This window comes from Erpetoichthys calabaricus, chromosome 4, assembly GCF_900747795.2.
Source record: "Erpetoichthys calabaricus chromosome 4, fErpCal1.3, whole genome shotgun sequence".
In the NCBI taxonomy this organism is placed as follows: domain Eukaryota; kingdom Metazoa; phylum Chordata; class Cladistia; order Polypteriformes; family Polypteridae; genus Erpetoichthys; species Erpetoichthys calabaricus.
Window position 1 is genome coordinate 330,122,474 of NC_041397.2, and position 15,609 is coordinate 330,138,082.

The 15,609-nt window shown below is 44.8% G+C and overlaps 4 protein-coding genes and 1 long non-coding RNA gene across 9 annotated transcripts in view; 4 read left to right on the plus strand and 1 right to left on the minus strand.

The window, feature by feature from the left end:
- The window catches only part of LOC127527383 (uncharacterized), a 374,162-nt gene extending 359,142 nt beyond the window's left edge, over nt 1-15,020 (plus strand). Inside the window, exon 2 of the long non-coding RNA XR_007934680.1 lies at nt 14,845-15,020. This is a non-coding gene — a long non-coding RNA (uncharacterized LOC127527383). The remainder of the gene's footprint in view (nt 1-14,844) is intronic.
- Nucleotides 1-15,609, plus strand: part of LOC114643553 (protein NLRC5-like) — a 5,922,889-nt gene that overhangs the window by 5,667,039 nt on the left and 240,241 nt on the right. The gene's annotated exons all lie outside the window — the stretch shown is intronic.
- The window catches only part of LOC114643557 (NACHT, LRR and PYD domains-containing protein 3-like), a 1,908,976-nt gene that overhangs the window by 1,535,218 nt on the left and 358,149 nt on the right, over nt 1-15,609 (plus strand). The gene's annotated exons all lie outside the window — the stretch shown is intronic.
- Nucleotides 1-15,609, plus strand: part of LOC114642226 (E3 ubiquitin-protein ligase TRIM16-like) — a 773,543-nt gene that overhangs the window by 465,508 nt on the left and 292,426 nt on the right. The window lies entirely within an intron of this gene.
- LOC114641943 (NACHT, LRR and PYD domains-containing protein 3-like) overlaps nt 1-15,609 on the minus strand; it is a 476,010-nt gene that overhangs the window by 358,800 nt on the left and 101,601 nt on the right. The gene's annotated exons all lie outside the window — the stretch shown is intronic.

Genomic DNA, 15,609 nt, shown 5'->3' on the forward strand with positions numbered 1-15,609 from the left:
GGCAGAGCGAAGGGCGCTCAGCAGGCTCCTATCGATTATGGAGAATCCACTGCATCCACTTAATAGTATCATCTCCAGACAGAAGAGCAGCTTCAGCGACAGACTGCTGTCACTGTCCTGCTCCACTGACAGATTGAGGAGATCGTTTCTCCCCCAAACTATGCGATTCTTTAATTCCACCCGGAGGGGTAAACGTTAACATTCAACATTATACATAGTTATTGTCTGTTTTTCTGTTTTTCACCTGCATTGTTATCATTCTTTAATTTAATATTATTTATTGTATCAGTATGCTGCTGCTGAAGAATGTGAATTTCCCATTGGGATTAATAAAGTATCTATCTATCTATCTATCTATCTATCTATCTATCTATCTATCTATCTATCTATCTATCTATCTATCTATCTATCTATCTATCTATCTATCTATCTAAATCTTAGCGCTACACCATGGAAGCTCTTGTATCATCCTTGAACCTTTTGTGAAAGTGTTTATTTGATCTTTGGACTTCAGACTTCACACATTATATAGTTTATGCCAAGATTTTGTCATTTACTACTAAAATATGAAAAATGTTTCTGTTTTAACGATGTGTTTACACAGATTATTGTAGAAACGGAACACACGTGAAATGCATGTGTTCCAAATAACGATCTATTATTTCCACTCTAAAACTCCAGCACTTCACTCCCAGATAATCAATCAAGACATGAGCTGGGAGAACTTTGTGCACGTTCTGTGACGGTGAGGTGATGGAATAGCAGGCTGCTTGCTGCTTGTCTTTATTGGCACATTTACAGGACAAAAGATGCTGGTGGAGAGGTGCGAACGGATTTAAGGTGGGCCGGATCTATGAGTTGTTTCGTAGGCTCTGGTAATTCTAGTGTTAAGAGGTGACATGATTGAAGAGTTTAAAATTATAAAGTGAATTAATACAGTGGATCGAGTTTAAAATGAGTTCATCAAGAACACGGGGACACAGTTGGAAACTTGTTAAGGGTAAGTTTCACACAAACATTAGGAAGTTTTTCTTTACACAAAGAACGATAGACACTTGGAATAAGCTACCAAGTAGTGTGGTGGACAGTAAGACTTTAGGGTCTTTCAAAACTCGACTTGATGTTTTTTTGGAAGAAATAAGTGGATAGGACTGGCGAGCTTTGTTGGGCTGAATGGCCTGTTCTTGTCTGGAGTGTTCATATCTGTCCATCAACGTCTTTGACATGTTCTGCTCCCAGTAGCCTAAGACCTGTTATGACATCTGCTGTAACTGTTAAGCAACACTGACACTTTCCCATGGAGAACGCACACATTTCTCTGTCACGTCTGTTTTCTCGTATTTCAGCCAACCATTGACCTCACTACAGTACTTGTGTTTAGGTGGCCTTGACCCAAACATGAGCCCCTTGAACCTGAAATGGACATTCACACACCTGCCATCCTCAAATGAGCAATACATTCAATGGTAGATTCCTTAATAATGAGAAATTCAAAATAAAATGCCAATCAGTCAGTTAAGTAAAGATTCACAGCCCTGAGTTTTACAATTCAGGGATAAAAAAGCAGAGGGGTGGAAGGTAAATAAACAAAGGGTTAATGAAGTTAAAACAAATCGAGGGAGGGAAGAATGGAGCGGGAGGTTGACAGACGGATCGGTGCGGCATCCGCAGTAATGTGGGCTCTGCAACAGTTCGTTGTGGTGAAGAGAGAGCTGAGCCAAAAGGCGAGGCTGTCGATTTACCAGTCGATCTACGTTTCTACCCTCACCTATGGCCACGAGCTTTGGGTAGTGACCGAAAGAGCAAGATCACAGATACAAGCAACCGAAATAAGTTTTCTCTGCAGGGTGGCTGGACTTTCCCTTAGAGACAGGGTGAGGAGTTCAGTTATCCGGGAGAGACTCGGAGTAGAGTCACTGCTCCTCTGCATTGAGAGGAGTCAGTTGAAGTGGTTCGGGCATCTGGTTAGGATGCCCCCTGGACGCCTCCCTGGGGGGGTGTTCCTGGCATGCTCCACTGGGAGAAGGCCACGAGACAGACCCAGGATACACTGGAGGGATTATATCTCCTGGCTGGCCTTGGAATGCCTCGGGGTCCTCCCAGAGGAGCTGGAGGAGGTGGCCGGGGAGAGGGAGGTTAGGGCTTCCCTTCTTAGGCTGCTGCCCCCGCGACCCGACTGAGACAATGCGTGTTCTCTTCAGGCTCCCAACGTCCTTAGGGGAGCCCTGAACCCAACACCGTCAGTAATGTCACCGAGATGAGCTGACAAATGGGGACAAATCTCACATGAAGCCAGGGGATATATTCAAAATTGAAGATGTGCTTTTATTAAAACAATCAAAGCAAAGTGCAAAAGTGCAGTGTCCAAAGTTCCATAAATAAATCCATAAAACAAAGGTCCAGTGAGGAGAAAAACCAACAATAAATAAATCCATAAAACACAAGGTTAATATATGCAGTAGTTAAAATGCCATCTCTCCTTATGCTCCAGCCCTCCTCCCATTGCACCTTCAGCCGGTGGAGAACCAACAACCACGAGCTCCTTCAGTTAACCTCCGTCTTGGCCTCCCTCAGGATGCCACTGCCAGATCGCCAAGGTCAACTCTCCTCCCTCGATCCTTCGCACACCCGCAGTCACTCCTCAGATCCTATGGGAGGGCACCTCTCCTGCTCACCCCACTCACTCATACATTTAGTGGGCTGAACCAGCCCCCAGAGAGCATCAGCATAACGCTTCTTCGCGGGGCCCCAGCTCATGGCGTCTCCACCTTCCAGGTGGCCGGATCGTCACCACCTGACTGCTGTTTTCCGACCTTTTACCGCATCCACTTTTTCTCTCTCCATCAACCTTTCTCCTTTCCTTACATCCTCCCCACTCTCATATACATCCGTCTATAAATACACACACCAACGGGTGCATCCGTGGGTGCAGCGCCTTAATTACACGCTGCAGGAAGCCAATGAGGCAAACAAGAATGACCGCACCCACACGATCACCTCATTAACTCCCCGCGGTCGTGCAATCACGCCCATGGGGAACGGCACGGCTATACCAATTTAAAAACCGACCTTTATTTTCGGAAGTCGCGGACCTGCTATATCACACCGACCTCAGATAAGCAGTGGATAATGGATGGATGGATGGATGGATGGATGGATGGATGGATGGACAAATCAGAATCTACTGACCAAAGGCTAGACATTACTATGTCCATCTGAAAGATATTCACACTTAAATAATCAAAAAAACTCCCTGCAGGTGAGAGCAACACTTAACAGGGAGTCTGATCAGACAGGGGTGTGTGGGACCTGAGATCATTTAGAGAGAAATTCAAAAGATCTGAGGAATTTGTATTGTAGTGAGGCAAGGTCAGAAAAATAAAGAACTGGGCAAAATGTATTAAGAGAAGTAAGCAAGATCATGGTCAGGAAAAGGCCAAAGGTCTAAACACAGAGAGACAAAAGAGAAATTAACAGTCAAATGTAAAACACAAAGGAAAGAATACAAAGTCAAAGAAACAAAGCCAGGGACCTGGTGCTAATTTCTCCTGAGTCTTTCCCCTTTTACCTTCTTATACTCTAAAGATATGCACAGAGACATCTATGCATGGCATTTAATACTCAGATGGTTGCAAGCCACCATCTCTTATGGACTGAACATGATAACCTAACATATCCTGTGACTTAACCATCACATCACAACAATAGGCCTAGACGTCTGTAAGCAACACAGCCATGGACACCCAGAAGCTAAACACAAAATGGTGGTGACCATATCACAACAAGAAAAAAATGGTATTATCTGAATGATGATAATAAAATATCATTAACATCAGACATGGGGTCATGTAGAAACAAAACAGATACGGGGTCATGGAAAAAAAAGGCAGAGGATCATGTGTATCAAAGCAAACATGGGGTCATGTAAAAACAATCTACATGACTCCATGTCTAAATCATTCTTTTAAGGGAGCTCACCTTTGTCTTCTAAAATAGAACGGCACCACATTACCTTCTCGGAAGTCCTATCTCAACTGATTTGTTCCTGCATATTATTAGTTTGGCTGCCATCAGGCATCCCTGGATGCGAAGCGGAAGTCCTACAAGGCCACAGAAGGCCCAGCCATGCCCAGGGGAGAACCGGGAAGCCCGTGCAAAACCAGCCTCAGCCCAGCACCCCTCCTGAAGCCTCGATTTGGGTCTGGACTTAGAAAATTTTTTGAACGTCCTACAGCAGCATGTCCAGAGGAGCCCGGGCCTGGCGTGCCCGGGGTAGAACTGTGGAGCCTGGGCGAAGTCCACCTCGTTCTGGTACCCCTCCCAAAGCCTTGTTTTGGGTATGGACTTAGAACATTTTTCGAATGTCCTACAGCTGGAGTTCTAGAGGGGCTGAGGCTGGGCCGGCTGTGCCCGGGGGAGAACTGTGGAACCTGAGTGAAATCTGCCCCTCCCAGGGCCACACCTGTCTGAGGGTCACCTTTCCGATCAGGACGTGGCTCCTGTGTGCAAACAGCATGAATTGACACAATTACATATATTATACCACAATGAAAAGTAATGACTCAATAAAACCTTTACCATCTCAACCCCGGGTGAGGGGGCCATTTGGCCATTAGTCCCTCTACTTGAAAATATTGTACAAGTCATTACAGTTCTATGTAAAAATGATGTAACTTAAGGTCCAATAACAAATAATAACTATTTCAGAAGGAGTGAAAGACCTTCTTATTGAAACAAAAAATGAGTGAACAATCGATGATGAAAGTGGCATGGACCGAACACAAGTTATCAACAGCTGCTGTCACAGATAGCTGCCAAGAGGAATCTCAATGAAAGCAGGTTGCCTTTATAAGGTGATCATTGTCCCACTTCAATCACAACCCTCATGATCCAGGCTAGAGTCTTGGACCTAGTCCAGGGTGGCTGTTCGGTAGACCCACTCCTCAGGCTCATCAACATCGGCCCCTTCACACTATATTGAGAGCTAACATTGTTGACTGCCGGACAATGATTATGTCTGGCTTAAGACCCATGGTTGACAACGTAGGGAGAAACCATTAGGTAGATGCAGGTTTTTCGATGGTAGAGCCAGCAGTGTTCACCAGGGAACACGACTCTGACAGCCTCATCAGAGCCCTCCTTTGGATTCATCAGTAAATCTCCCTCAAGAGCTATGGCCAAGGGTCTAACCAACCATAGCTCTTGGAGTCACTAGTGCTGGCGGCCGGATCATTACAGATCCTGTAAAGACAAAACTTCTTAGAGGACAATGTCCCATGAGCATTCTACATGAATTGCTGGTAGAATCTCAACCTCCTCTTTGATCCTTACCCGAGGGGTCACAGTTGTAAGGATCGTGCAAATCACACCGCCATTCACTCTTGACACCACACATCCCATACATAACCCAATCCTACTAAAAAATGTTGTCTCTTAATTAAGATAACCAACAGGAAAAAAAAATCCAACACTAGTACAACCGGTCAAACATAAATCACTTTGTTATACACACTTAACCATTACTTCACAGAACTCGAATACACACTCCGAAAAGAGCAGAAAAATACTTTCACGCCTCATTACTCACCAGACGTGCCTTTCAGAGGCCATAACATACTCCCATTCCTACAATTAGACATAATACCCATAAGATTCAGGGGATTGGGCCAGGAATTAGTACCCATAACATGAGACGTGGGCCTTTCTGGGCACGTTCTGAATTGAGCCTCCCTGGCTGCATTCCAAAGAGGAATCTCGTAATGATTACTTCCCCCAAACCATATCAAGCAGCGTTTGCTGTTCTTGGCCGTAAGGGGTGCATGCACTGCATCACTTAGATGACATGAGGACAAGGCAGATGGGCATGAAGGTCAACCTGAGGGGCACGGTTGACAAGCAACATTAAAATTCGGTATATCCCTGGCAACGGGCTCCAAAATAGACAAATGCCTCGACATCTAATTAGTCACATGCATGAATAGATGAACGAGATTCCCACTGTTCCTACCTACTATCTAGCAAAACCACAGCCAAGGGTACGGGCTTGGCAGAATCAGCGGGGAAAGAAGACCCTGTTGAGCTTGACTCTAGTCTGGCACTGTGCAGAGACATGAGAGGCGTAGAATAAGTGGGAGGCTGCTGGGCTTGCCTGGGGCACTGCCAGTAAACTACCACTACTCTTACCTGGTGAGGCAGGAGGGGGAGCTCTCCCTTCTGTCGTCAAGCACCCGAGACACCCTCAGGCGTGACCCGCTCTGGGTGCAGTGCCAGGTGGGGAATTGACTGGGGCGGTACACCTGTCAAAACATAATGGAGGTGTCCTAAGGCGAGCTCAGGAAGGCTAGAAACCTGCTGTGGAGCAGAAGGCCAAAAGCTCGCTTGATCTTGATTTTCAGTATGAGTACAGACCGTGAAAGAGGGGCCACACGATCCTTCTGGCTTTTTGGGTTTCAAGCAGGAGGTGTCAGAAAAGTTACCACAGGGATGACTGGTTTGTGGCGGCCAAGCGTTCATAGCGATGTCGCTTTTTGATCCTTCAATGTCACTCTTCCTATCATTGTGAAGCAGAATTCACCAAGCGTTAGATTGTTCACCCACTAAGAGGGAACGTGAGCTGGGTTTAGACCATCACGAGACAGGTTAGTTTTACCCTACTGATGATGGTGTTGTCGCAATAGCAATCCTGCTCAGTACGAGATGAACCACAGGTTCAAACATTTGGTGTCTGTGCTTGGTTGAGGAGCCAATGGTGCAAAGCTACCATCTGCAGGATTATGACTGAACGCCTCTAAGTCAGAACCCCTCCTAAACGTGACAATACCCTAGTGCCGCGGAGACTCTGTGGGCCAGGGATAGGCAGAGGCTGCCCTCCTCGTGATGGACAGACTGATGCAGAGGGCCATTCGAGACAGGGCTGGGGAGCAGCCCAGATGAGTAGCCGCTCCCTCTTCCTCATCTGCACCGCAAGTTCGTAGGGAATCTGGTGCTAAATCATTTGTAGATGACCTGATTCTGGGTCAGGTGTCATACGTAGCAGAGCAGCTCCCTCGCTGCGATCTATTGAAAGTCAGCCCTCGAGCCAACCTTTTGTCCCCTTCCACTCCCCCCCCCCCCCCCCCCCCCCCCCACGTCACCTACATGCCCAGATGATGATCCAGGGACTTTGCACACGTCACAAGTCTGGTGGGTACATGAGCAGATGTCCATTTGCCTCTGGCCTGGGGCTGTGAAGACCCTGAACTCTGATTTAAAGATGGTGGTGGGGCTTAATAGTCAAAAAGGCAGAGGGTCATGTGACATAAAAGAGGCAGGAGTGGTATGGGGCCCAATGGAGTAGCAGAGGTCATGTAGCTGGGGAGGGCAAAGAGTCATGCCAGCTGGGAGGCAGAGGGTCATGTAGCCAAGGCAAGCAGAGGGTCATGTAGTGTGCAACAGGGGCTGGAAAAAATTCTAAGTCCCCTCAGGTGCAGAGGGTCAAGCAGACTCAGAGGCAGAAGGCCATGTAGCATACGAGGCAGGTGTGATGATACCTTTGCCCACCTGTCCTGGCTACATGACACATGACCTGTGAGTTCATTTTACACTCTGTGGGGTCAGCAAAAGTAGGTTTACAGTTGTTTGTGTGGAAAACGATATGCAGGTTATAATTATAATAGAATTAGAATTATTCCAGTGAATTCGCAACTGTAAGCCCACTTTTGCGCACCCCTGTGTATAATAATAATAATAATAATAATTATGTGCCTTTAACATATATATATATATATATATATATATATATATATATATATATATATATATATATATATATATATATATATATGCCCCCTGCTTGCCAGCCCCCGTACCTGCTCTATGCGCCAGCCTCTTTGCAGTTCTGCTGCTCGCGTGTGGAGATGCGGATGTTCAATTTAAACAGATTTTTATTTTCACTGAAATTGTTATATATGCATAATAGAACTATTTTACATTACAGCGAGTAATAAACCATATTAAAAAAGAGTAAAACGTAATAATTTCAAAATAAATTATGTTTCATGTTGAGTTAGAGTTATTTGTTGCGTAATACAATTTTGTTTTGTTTGGCTTTGAAATTAACACACAAATACTTTTTAACCTTACACTTTTACTGTAAAACATCAGTAAAAAACAATTTTTTGAATTAAATTTTCGTCAATATCGCATTGAACGCCACGTATAACTGCCCGAGATTGAATTTCGTTTCTTTCTCTCTATTAAATAAAAGAACTTTTTCAAATGTTTGGCTCTGAGATTTGCTAATTGTCTTTGCCAAAGCTATTGTAACGTGAAACTGTAAACGTTTTAATATGAATGACATATCAAGATCTCCTTTGGTGTCTCATGTTGTCCCCTGAAGACGTACTACGTTACCTTTCTTGATACGTCCTTCTGTCTACAGTAATTCATGTGGAGGAAGACTGGAGGTGTTAACGGTTGTGGAGATTCTCCCTGATATTGTAAGTTGATGTTTTCATCTTCCACATCATCAACACCAACTGTTTCAGCAGAGTCTATTCACCAATTTGCTGTGTAACCGATCGACATTTTTGGCATTAATTCATTTGACTTCATCGTTTCTCGGTGCTAGGATTGCCTGTGTACTCATTTTTTCTGTTGATAATCCTTCGTGATGAAATTCTTCAGTAAGATTTGACGTTACAATTTATAAGAGCTGAGAGAACACAAACTGTCTGCCAAAAGCATTCACACAAATGAGAGGTGAGATTACCGTGTGCGTGGCTGAATATGGTTGTGAGGAGGGCGCGACTTGAAAAAATCTCATAGCGAAAGTCTCATCTCACGGGACTTGACAAAAATCTTCCAAAAAGTCTCGTCTTGTTGCAGGATTTTTGTTATATAATAGAGAGATATATATTTTAGACATCAGATACTGGAAGCCACTGTCAAACTGTAGCAGTGAAAAATGAAAGTTTAAGAGACCTCAATGAACTTGATCAGGAGTTTGTGTAACGTTAATGCAAATGGCCAGCAGATGTCACTAGAGAGGCGAGTGTCAAATGCTTTGAAGCAACAACACGATTTCCAACCCAGTTGATTCAAATGTTTCAATCCTCTGTGAGGCTTCACTCCACCCATCACTAGCTGTCACTACCTGATTTGGACCAGAAACCCAATTTGAACCACAAAAGAAGCAGAAGAGCATCCTGGGATATTCCACATGAAGTTTTCAACATCTAGAAACACCTCTTTATGCTCACAGCCACCCACATATCTCAGAAGCTGGCATCATAAACGCTCTCAGTCAGCTACAGGCTGTTCTGCTTCTTGGTGTAAAAGTTGTAAACCGTGAGCGGTGCTTCTGGCTTACAGAGCTGGAGAAGACTTGCTCGATAAAACTCAGTAGCGTGTTTGTCTTTTAAAGTGGAGCATGTAAGAGTTTCATTTACTTTGTAAAAATAACAATCAATCCATAAACACAGGGGAACACTTTCAAATCTCGTGCAGACCCTGGCACTATACGGTATGATTAACGAGTCTGCGTTACCTGCAGAAGCCGACATAAATGAAGATTCGTGAGTGGCAGCGCCAGCACAGCGAGCTCAGAGGTGATGCACGTGTCACCAAATGGTGGAAGTGGTTGCTGAAATAGTGAAATAAGCTTCATTCATAGGGAAATAACAGAAGCCATCTTAAGTGCATCTTTCAATTCTTATTGCCTGGCTATCGACATAACAGAGACAGCAATTCACATCAGCGTATCAACAATCAGAGTAAGTCCTACGTTTAGACATTTCGGTAGAGTCACACAGTTAGAAAAGACCTTCTTGGTGTCGTTTTTCAGATTCATATGAGAAAACTCAGGACTTCTTCCTTCAGTCAGAAGACGCTTCCAGCTTGGACACACACATCCAGGAAACACAAGGAAGAGAGAGAATGTGAGACATGAAACTTCACAAACTCACATCAACTCCTCACCTGTGATATTTTGTTTTGTGCTGATCAGAAAATCTCATTTTAGACCAAATCAGAAGTACAAGGCTGCACTTTCATCAAGTGAGGAAGATGAGGACACCTACCAGCAGCCCTGCTACCTCCAAGATTTAATAAAAGTAAGACGTCCTGTCACTTTTAACTATTAAGTATTAAATGCTGAACATGTGATGTATTTAATGTCCTTTTTATAAACCTGGATAGCACATAACAAAGGCAGCATCACAAAAGCTGCTAACTTGTCATTTTAATAATTTTCTCAGTCGGTGACAGAATAACTAGCACTGCCATTGTGACTGAGGCAACGATTCTCAGGACAAACATGAAAAGATAAAATCATGGTGTCATCACACTGGAAACACGATGGGATACCCCGATGTCTGCATGTTGGTGACCTTCCTTACCACTCCGTCTGCCATCATTAGACCTGACAGACTCACACTGAAGGTGTCTTGTCTTTGCTCTGTGAACATTCTGTTCAGTCATTCAGAAGTAAAGGTCCCTGCTGCTGACGTCACATCAAGCTGTTTAAATGACACTTGTGTGTTTACAGGACCCCCTAAATGTCCAGGACCACTGACAGGTCAGCCTCTTTACTGCTCAGCCAGATATTTTTTCCAGACTACATATCGGTGTTTCATGAATTGTCTGATGACGTGTGAAGTAAACATTTGCCCTCCCAGTATTTCATTACCGTTGGACGCATTTCGTTTTTCAGGTTTAGGTTGCGTTTTATGGACCACATCACCAAAAACAGCCGTTCAGCTGAGAGGTAATTCTACACGATGACACATTCAAGCCCCTCTGGATCTTATAAGACGTTCATGTGCTGTGACGACATATTTTTGTAATTATATTTATATAATTGCATTACAAAGACCAGATGAGAAAACCCCAACTAACTGAACATTTTGATGATTTCTCATTCAGGGCCGGAGCCACAAGTGCTGCCACCAACACCAGGTGAGTACAATAATGGGGTCCTCTCTGTGGACATACGCTGATGTCTGCATTTGAGAAACTTACTGTCACTTTACTCCAATCGTCACTCAGAGTTTGTCGTATTCATCACTAAGTTACGTAATGGGGGCTTTAACAGGTCTGGGCCGGGGGGTCTCAGCAGGACCTGCCTGATCAGACTGCGCTGGACGGTGAGTGTCGTGTACACCTAGCAGACCATCGACTGACTTGGATTATTTGTGATGTCTCCTTCTTTAGATTACTGAGGACTTCAGAACTGCAATGAGAGGAGGAGGAAGGTACAGGAGCGTCACACCGAGAAGAAAAAGGACAAGATGATGAAGATTATTATTATTATTACCACTAAATTTAGGATTCATATTTGACATAAGATGGAAATCAGCAATGAACTGTTCTGTAGATAGAAGTGACATTTGAATTTGAGATGTTTTTAGTTTAGCGGAGCTCTCGTTATAAACGTAGAGGGTTAGCCGTGTGCTCTTGACTTGGATTACATTGACGTTGTTGTGCTTTGGGGTGAAGCCGAGTGACCTCAGGGATTATAAAGAAATGTGATAATTATTAGAAAATAAAGGCTGACTTTCATTCAGTTTACATAGACATTCATTTTATTATGGGATATATTGTACCAGTTTGAAATTGTTACTGTATTAATAATATACAAAGAATGACTGTAACAGATTACACATAATAAAAGTGTCATTTGAGTAATATTTTTAATGTGCTAATAATTAAACTATAAATGTAGTTTTTTAACTATTTCAAGGACATTTATTATTCACTTAAAATATAATTATAGTGGCCATATAGTAGAAAAAACAAAATTTAAGTTTATTGTAAGTAACAATTAAAGAAAATGTACAATTAAAGTTTTTAATGTATTTAATGAAATATTTGGCAAATGTATCCATCCATCTGCGGTGGGTTGGCACCCTGCCCGGGGTTTGTTTACTGCCTTGTGCCCTGTGTTGGCTGGGATTGGCTCCAGCAGACCCCTGTGACCCTGTGTTCGGATTCAGCGGGTTGGAAAATGGATTATCCAACCCACTATATCCTAACTACAGGGTCACGGGGGTCTGCTAGAGCCAATCCCAGACAGCACAGGGCACAAGGCAGGAAACAAACCCTGGGCAGGGCGCCAGACCACCGCAGGGCACACACACACACACACACACACAAAGCACAATTTAGGATCGCCAATACACCTCACCTGCATGTCTTTGGACTGTGGGAGGAAACCCACGCAGACTCGGGGAGAACATGCAAACTCCACACAGAGAGGACCCTGGCAGTGAACCCAGACGGGTCTCCTAACTGCGAGGCAGCAGCGCTACCCACTGTGCCACCGTGCCACCTGTAATAATAGTGCACTTGTAACTGATAAAAGTTCATTCTAAATCTATTGTAAGATTGCGTGGATTTTTTAAAAGTATATAGAGAAAAGCCAAGCAAAATGACACCTTTTATTGGCTAACTAGAAAGATTATAATATGCAAGCTTTCGAGGCAACTCAGGCCCCTTCTTCAGGCAAGATGTAATTGATTACATCTTGCCTGAAGAAGGGGCCTGAGTTGCCTCGAAAGCTTGCATATTGTAATCTTTCTAGTTAGCCAATAAAAGGTGTCATTTTGCTTGGCTTTTCTCTACATTCATAATGGCTAACACGGTACAACACCCTAGTATTAAAAGTATATATAAAGCAATACAATTTAATTTTACTGAAGTACACTTACAATAGTCCCACTGTAGTACTTTTAACACAAATGAAGTTGATATTGTGTACAGTTTAAATACATTTAGCACAGAATGAGTTGCTCCAGCGTCACACATTTAAATCTAAATATCATCAGTCCTGGCCCAAGTTTATTTCTCGTACCTCAGCACACTTGTGTTTATTACACTTCAGAATACAAAGAGCAGTAAAGACGAGAAGACGACGAGCAGGTAGGGAGGTGAGGGGCTGCGAGGACAGAAAGTGACGGGCGTGGGTGACGTGACACTCCAGTGTGTTTGGTGACTCGCTCAGCTGGTTTGGATGTTAGGACATTTGAAACTTCTCAAGTCACTTCATCAAAGGGTCCGTTGTCACAGTTTCTCTTATTTCATATTTTATTAACAGTGCGTCACATTCATAAATCACAGCAGTCACAGTGGTGGAGCCAGCTGCTCTTTGTCACCAATAGCTGAGGATGTCGTCCATCTTTACGTCTTCACACCGACTCACACGTGTCACTGATCTGCTCAAACCTGAACTGAGGCTCAGCTGAGTGAAGGTCTGGTGGTCTTTTTGTCCATGAAGATCTCCTGTCCCCCCAGGACAGACACTACAGATGATGCCAGCCAGTCAAGATGGCACTAATGTCTCCTACAAGACGGCTGACCTTAGGAACACAAATGTCTGTCCTTGTCGTGTTGTCCGTCGGCTTTACTTCTTCATTTTCTGTAGATATGGCCGCTCTCTGCTGTCTCCCATTCCTTGTCTTTTTAATAAGAGACTCTGGGGGTCCGGCTGTCCTGTTGCTGTTATCTCTGACTGCAGTATTTGACCCAGCTGACCATGACATCCTCATCGCCCGTCTTGGCTCAGTCACACCTCACAGACAGAGGCTTTTAGTCAGGGTGGGCTGCCTCTCCTCCTCATCCTCGGCCCCTCTCTATTCTGTGTCCTATTCTTTATTTCACTGTACATGTTGCCCTTAGTATCCATTTTTAAATAACTCAATATTTCTCTCCACGGCTACACAGATGACACTCTGACGTATTTTCCACTCATCAGATCCAAACCAATTCTCTTAACCCTTTATTGGAATGTCCAGAAAACATTAAGACATGGAGGTCACCTCATTCTCTTAGTCTACATGACATACAAACAGACCTTGTGTGTTCTGGACCTTCTGACCTCACTTGTGGTCCTACAGTTCATCTCGGCCCCCTGACCACCGACTGTAAACCCCTGACAGACAATCCTGCTGTGATTTGTGATAAACAGATGACCTCCTCCTCCTCATCCTCGTCTGTCCTCGTCCCCCTCGTGTCACTGACTCTCCTTCACTTTCTAACTCTCTCCTCCTTGCCCCCCTTTGTCCTTCTCTCCTACTCTTGTCCCTGTTCCTCTTTTTCTTGCCCAGCTGTCCTATAGAAGCCCACCCTCAGGCTGGGGTCCCCCAGTTCTTGTTTCCTTTAGACCATCATCCCACTCCCACTCTGTTTTATTTTCCAGTTTCTTTCTTAATTCCCAGTTCAGTTTATTCACCTCTGTTTGTCCATCCATTTTCTAAGCCCCCTCAGTCCAGTTCAGGTGGTGGTCCCTCAGTAGCCGTCTGTCCACATCAAGTCAGGACCCCACCCTGAACGGCGTCAGTCCATCCCATCTCCACACTCCTCCATGTTCTCCTCGTCTTTTCTTTTATTTCTTTTTAATGGTTCACTTGTTCAGGCCGCTGCTCACTACGAGGACACGACTGGAGGGGACGGTGAAGTGGAGACGATGGAATAAAAAAGAAAATGAAAATCAAAACTGAGCCTCGTGGGAGTTAAAGTGTCACCAAAGGACAATCAGCAGGTGGCTGACAGGACTTGGGGGACACGGAGCAGACACGGGTTCAAATGACACCGAGTGACGATGGAGACGAGCGCTGATGGCGTCCTATGATGGACCAGCGTCCTGTCAAGGGTTTGTCACAGCCTCGTCCCCAATGTCACTACAGCCTCAGGCCCCTGTCACCCCACAGTTGGACTGTCCACTTCTCTTTGCTCCTTGGTGGGACAGGCGACAGGGGGGCTTTTTACAGGATGACCCTCCCCCCACTGCTTTACTGCCTCTAGTGGTGAAACTCGGGGGTCTGCAGGTCTGAGTCTGCTTGAGCTTTATCACCAGTTGGGGGTCTCAAGGTGTTAAAAATAAAAGTGACATTAAAGGAGGAGCACACAGGCTGAGGGGACACGGAGAGTTTATTAAATGAGGAGCAGAGCTGAGAGGAGAAGAAAAAGAAGAAAGAGGAGAATTTAGGGGAGAGTGGATGGGGGGCTCCGTCACTGACAGGGGGGTCAGTCTGATCACCACTGCTGGTCTTCTCATGTGTTGATAGTCAGCTGATGTCCAGGCCTGCTCAGCTCCTCCTGTAGTGACCACAGGTTCCTCTTCTCACTCTCACTGATCCCGTTACCAAACAGCCTGTGAGGAGACACAAGTGTGAGTTACAAACAGCAGGGGGCGCCACACACACACTGCACTGTCACACTGACACGCCCCCTGATGTCACCCAGAATTTCTCTCAGTGTCTGTGCTCATCTAAATCACATGACGTGTGTGTCGGCCTGTCAGTCACTCAGTCCACTCACCGATTGGTCAACATCCTCTGAAGGCCTGCAGGTCGCGTCACATTTCATAAAGAAGGTGGTCTGTCCTGTTGACGTGCTGTTGCCCCCTCTGTCCCCCTGCGGTCACTTCCTGTCTGTCTCTCTAGTGCTCCGTCTCTCTTCATTTTCTTTTCTTCTCCTCCTCACTCTCATGTCTTCTCTCATTTCATCTCCTGCTCGTCTCTCATCCTCCATCTTGTTTCTTCCTCTTGTCCACTGATCCCCCCGTCTGCTGCTCTCTGCTCTTTCTTGTTTGTTCCAAATGACCTTCAGCCCCCAGACTGTCATGTCCCCCTC